The following is a 5,715-nucleotide window of genomic DNA, read 5'->3' as shown; positions in this document are numbered from 1 at the left end:
CGGAAATCGTCATGGAACAGATCCTGCTACAGAATGACAGAAGAACTAGAATAGCGAGAGCACAGTCTAGTGAGGACGAATATGGAGAACCTATCACAGCCCAGGAAGTAAGGGCGGCTGTTAAGAGAGGTAAAATTACAGCACCTGGTGAGGATGGCATTACCTACGACATACTTAATGCATTGTGTGAAGTGCCTGGGAATCCACTACTCCTATTGTTTAACAAATCATTCCTAAATGGAGTTCTGCCCACACAATGGAAACACGCCAAAATTGTTCCATACCAAAACCGAATGACCCTGGCAATTACAGACCTATCAGTCTCGTGTCATGTACTTGCAAGATGCTGGAAAAGATCATCCTAAAACGACTGTTACACAAAATAGGTAGGTTTGGGGAAGGAGTCAATGGATATGTCAAAGGACGGAGCACAGCCAATTGTATAATTAATTACCTGGTTAATGACACGGCTAGGTACTCTGTATTTGTTGACATAAAAGGAGCCTTCGACAAAGCCCAGGGAATTGCGATCCTGGACGAGCTTGCATGTATGGGTTGTCAAGGGGAGACTCATGAAATGGATTGAAGACTACCTCACAGGGAGGAAAGCTAAGGTCTACTTCAATGGAGCAATCTCAAGAACAATGAATATGGAACTCGGGACCCCCCAAGGAGGAGTCTTAAGCCCTACCACTATTCAATGTACTTATGAATGCAATTGCCAATATTGATTTTCCTGAAGGAACACAACTAGTGGGATATGCAGATGATGTCCTAATACAAGCTCCCACCTTTGATAAAATAAAACAGGCCATTGAACTCCTTGGAAGGAAATGTATTGAGCTCGGTTTCACTCTCTCCACAAACAAGACAAAAGCATACTCCCATCGCAAGCGGAGAGAAAATGAAGAACTGCAAATTAATGGTGTAACACTTGAATGGGTTGACCACTATCGGTACCTTGGCGTCACCGTCGGTTCAAACAAGGGAAAGAAAGAGGAGCTCAATCAAATCATAGGAACATGCAAAAGTCGACTCAGGGAACTGAAACTGAAAGCTATGACTTGGAATGATGGCCATGGAGCCTCTATTGCTGTACTTAAAATGATGTACACAAACTATGTACGCTCCGTCATTGACAACGCAGCACCTGTTTTATGTACTTATTCACAAAGTGATATGAATAGGCTAGAAAGCATACAGGATGAAGCCATTTCAATCATTCTTGGAGTTCCAAAGAAAAAAACTGCTGAAATGTCCAATCTACAAAAGAGTTATTATCCCTTCCCAGTATTAAAGAAAGAATTGTGGAACTGAATGCTAAGCTTGCAATTAGGATTGCCAGAGATCCCCATTATAATGACATGGCTAAAAAAAAATTGAGCTCTGTGCTACTTTCAGGGGGAAACAAGAGAAGCAAAAAATGGCATCACAGAGCAGTCGGCTACCTTGAAGATCTTCACCTGCTTCAACAAGCTCGTGAGCTCATGCCTGTAGAAAGATTACCTCCCTGGGTGGATCCCCTGAATGACTCGTGCAGGATTATCATCAATGATATGGTAAAGAAAAAAACCAACATGGTACACAAAGAAATAAGCCACAAGTATCTTAAGGAAATTTATAATGAAGCTGGAGATGAACTAGATCAAATCTTCACTGATGGGTCATCTAATCCTATTAATGGCCGGGCGGGTGCAGCATACACGGTAATTAAGAAGGATGATGTATTTTTTCCTCCCCAAAATGAGGAAAAAGCGCGCATTGAGAACTATACCTCTTCAACACAAGCAGAGTTAACTGCCATTGCTATGGCGTTAAGGTATATTATTGAACAGAATACTACTGGTGCAGTGATTTGCACCGATTCGAGAGCAGCACTGCAAAGCCTAAATAAAGATCGGGACGAGAATCTTTCAATAGTCGCTGAAATTAAGAGAGTTGTGAAGGTACTAACCAACCAGGGAAGAGTTGTCAAGTTCCTGTGGATTCCCTCCCATGTTGGAATCTATGGAAATGAACGCGCAGATGTGTTGGCAGCTGAAGGCGCTGACGGAGACCATATTGAATACTTCATACCCAAGACTCTTCTAGAAATTAGAAGTATTATTAGGGAACATCATCGTCATCTCAATCATTATGAAACCCCCAAAAAAAGAGAATGTGGTGGTTGCGGGAGAGAATTAATAATAGAGAAAAAACATCTTGGATACAAATGTCCACACGTACAGCAGCTTTTTGTTAACAACATATAATAAAGATGATTTATAATGTATCTTATCTACCATTTGACAGAGGCTGTTTACCTTGGAGACTGGTTGGAAATATATGAATTGAATTTCAAATCTTATTGTTCCTTCTATTACATTTTTATATATGACTAATAAATACTTCTATAATTATTAACACAATATTATTATTATCCCTTTCACCAGATGGAATTATTATGTTCATAAAGAGTTAAGGATTACAGGTTACCAAATTATACATTCACTCTTCCAATTAGAATGAGTAATAATGGTTTTTTTTTAATGGTTTATAATCATTTCAAAATAAAATAAATGATCCATATTCTTTTTTGACTCACAGTTTTGTTATAAGACAGAGCAGCTGCACACTTGCTTTACAGTTGCTCAGTTGCTCTCTCTCCATGTGACCAGGTTTGCGTTCTCTCTCTCTCTTTCTCTCTTCACACAATTAGGTCAATGTTTTTAATAATATTCCTTTACATAACGGATTTTTATTTAGTTAAAATCTAGCCAAGGAAACCTGGTCCCAAATTCAAGAGTACTTAGAAGTAACATTTTCGTTCCCCAGGATAGTGTGCTGAGAGCATGGATGGAGATCATGAGACGTTCCTCTTCACCAGTGAGAGCGTAGGCGAAGGCCACCCCAACAAAATTTGCGATCAGATCAGCGATGCAGTGCTTGATGCCCATCTTAGCCAGGACCCTGACGCCAAAGTTGCTTGTGAAACGTGTACCAAAACTGGTATGATCCTGATCTGTGGGGAGATTACGTCCAAGGCCCGAGTTAATTATCAACAAATTGTGCGTGATATTGTTAAGAAAATTGGTTTTGATGATTCACGAAAGGGCTTTGACTACAAGACCTGCAATATTCTTCTGGCCCTGGAGCAAAAGTGTGCGGAGATTGCTAATGGTGTACACATCGGGCGCAGTGATGACAACACTGGTTCAGGGGACCAGGGACTGATGTTTGGTTACGCCACTGATGAGACCGATGAGTGCATGCCCTTAACTATTATGCTGGCACACCGTCTCAATCAGAAGATTGCAGAGCTGCGAAGAGATGGGACGTTCTGGTGGGCGCGACCTGACTGTAAGACTCAAGTCACATGCCAGTATGCCTTCGATCAAGGAGCTGTTATTCCCAAAAGAGTGAAAACTGTTGTCGCTTCTGTACAGCACTCGGAACAAATTACTGTCGAAGCTTTGCGTGACGAGGTTATAGAGAAGGTCATCAAGGTCATTATTCCTGAAAAATATATAGATACTCAAACGAAATACCACATCAACCCTTGCGGAGAATTCATCATGGGTGGACCTCAAGGTAACGTTGGGCTAACTGGTAGGAAAATCATCGTTGACACTTACGGTGGGTGGGGCGCTCACGGCGGGGGAGCATTCTCTGGCAAAGATTACACAAAGATTGACCGCTCAGCGGCCTATGCCGCCCGATGGGTTGCCAAGTCACTGGTGAAAAACAAATTATGTAGACGCTGTTTGGTTCAGGTATCTTACGCCATTAGTGTTGTGCACCCCATAAGCATCAGCATCTTCCACTATGGTACCTCACAGTACACATCAAAACAGCTTCTGAAGATTGTTAACCACAACTTTGATCTACGACTAGGACATATTGTCAAGGAGCTGGGCTTAAAGAGACCAATTTACAGTGATACGTCGTGTTATGGACATTTTGGACGGCAACAGTTCTCTTGGGAGCAGCCCAAGAAGTTGACCATCCCTGAATTTTAGAGTCAAATAATTCTTAAGGATGACTATCATTTTTACGTTTTTCATCAAGTCCCTGTTAATATGGGAGAACACTATGTCTATGCTTGATTCACAACTCTCCTAAACACGAGAGTGAAGTTATTGAGAACACTTTCCCACCAGGAGACTTGAACCCTAGCCAGCACAGACGCCTGGTGGGAACCTTTAATTTTATATTCAATTGATAGTTTTATATACTTTTTTGACGTTTTATATACCCGAGTATATAAAATCTCCGGGCCTTTTATATATCAGAGTAAATAAAATTAAAATGACTCTATAAGACCAGCGTCTGGGTCAAGATAAATACGTTTTCTTCCACTAAACTGAATCCAGTTTTTTTTATCTTTTTTTCGGTGGGGGGTTCTATGTCCTCCTCCTCCTCCTCCAACTGTTTGTGGGTCTCCTCCTCCTCCTCCTCCTCCTTCTCCTCCAACTGTTTGTGGGTCTCCTCCTCCTCCTTCTCCTCCAACTGTTTGTGGGTCTCCTCCTCCTCCTTCTCCTCCAACTGTTTGTGGGTCTCCTCCTCCTCCTCCTCCTCCAACTGTTTGTGGGTCTCCTCCTCCTCCTTCTCCTCCTCCAACTGTTTGTGGGTCTCCTCCTCCTCCTCCTCCTCCTCCTTCTCCTCCTCCAACTGTTTGTGGGTCTCCTCCTCCTCCTCCTCCTCCTTCTCCTCCTCCTCCTCCTCCTCCTTCTCCTCCTCCAACTGTTTGTGGGTCTCCTCCTCCTCCTCCTCCTCCTTCTCCTCCTCCTCCTCCTCCTCCTTCTCCTCCTCCAACTGTTTGTGGGTCTCCTCCTCCTCCTCCTCCTCCTTCTCCTCCTCCTCCTCCTCCTCCTCCTTCTCCTCCTCCAACTGTTTGTGGGTCTCCTCCTCCTCCTCCTCCTCCTCCTGCTTCTCCTCCTCCTCCTCCTCCTCCTCCTCCTCCTCCAACTGTTTGTGGGTCTCCTCCTCCTCCTCCTCCTCCTCCTTCTCCTCCTCCTCCTCCTCCTCCTTCTCCTCCTCCAACTGTTTGTGGGTCTCCTCCTCCTCCTCCTCCTACTTCTCCTCCTCCTCCTCCTCCTCCTTCTCCTCTTCCAACTGTTTGTGGGTCTCCTCCTCCTCCTCCTCCTCCTCCTCCTTCTCCTCCTCCTCCAACTGTTTGTGGGTCTCCTCCTCCTCCTCCTCCTCCTCCTCCTCCTTCTCCTCCTCCTCCAACTGTTTGTGGGTCTCCTCCTCCTCCTCCTTCTCCTCCTCCAACTGTTTGTGGGTCTCCTCCTCCTCCTCCTTCTCCTCCTCCAACTGTTTGTGGGTCTCCTCCTCCTCCTCCTCCTCCTTCTCCTCCTCCAACTGTTTGTGGGTCTCCTCCTCCTCCTCCTCCTCCTCCTCCTCCTTCTACTGTTTGTGAAGTTTTTACCTTTCCTACTCCTTCTCCTGCATTTTGTAATTCTCCTCCTCCATGTGATTCTTTTGTTTGTTCTTCTTTCTCGACTTCCACATAAATGTTAAATTTAATGCTAGCAAATGTGTCTGAGGAATTAATATTCTTAGCTAACATTTTACATTCCACCTCATTATGACCGTCTTCGAGTTCAAGTTTCATAACCACGAATGGGGGTAGTGAATTTTCTTTCATTGGGAAACTGTCCGAATAAAATCCACAATTAAATATATCTTGACTTGCAGCATGGGTACATGATATCAACAATTTGTTCATGTAAA

General features: G+C 43.8%; 1 pseudogene; it reads left to right on the top strand.

The window, feature by feature from the left end:
• Positions 1 to 1,577: 1,577 nt before the first annotated feature.
• LOC138354645 (S-adenosylmethionine synthase pseudogene) lies at positions 1,578 to 3,986 on the top strand (annotated as a pseudogene).
• Positions 3,987 to 5,715: the final 1,729 nt, after the last annotated feature.

This window comes from Procambarus clarkii, chromosome 64 (assembly GCF_040958095.1).
Source record: "Procambarus clarkii isolate CNS0578487 chromosome 64, FALCON_Pclarkii_2.0, whole genome shotgun sequence".
Classification (NCBI taxonomy): Eukaryota; Metazoa; Arthropoda; class Malacostraca; order Decapoda; family Cambaridae; genus Procambarus; species Procambarus clarkii.
The sequence above is the reverse complement of the archived record's forward strand: the minus strand, read 5'-3'. Positions and strand labels throughout refer to the sequence as shown.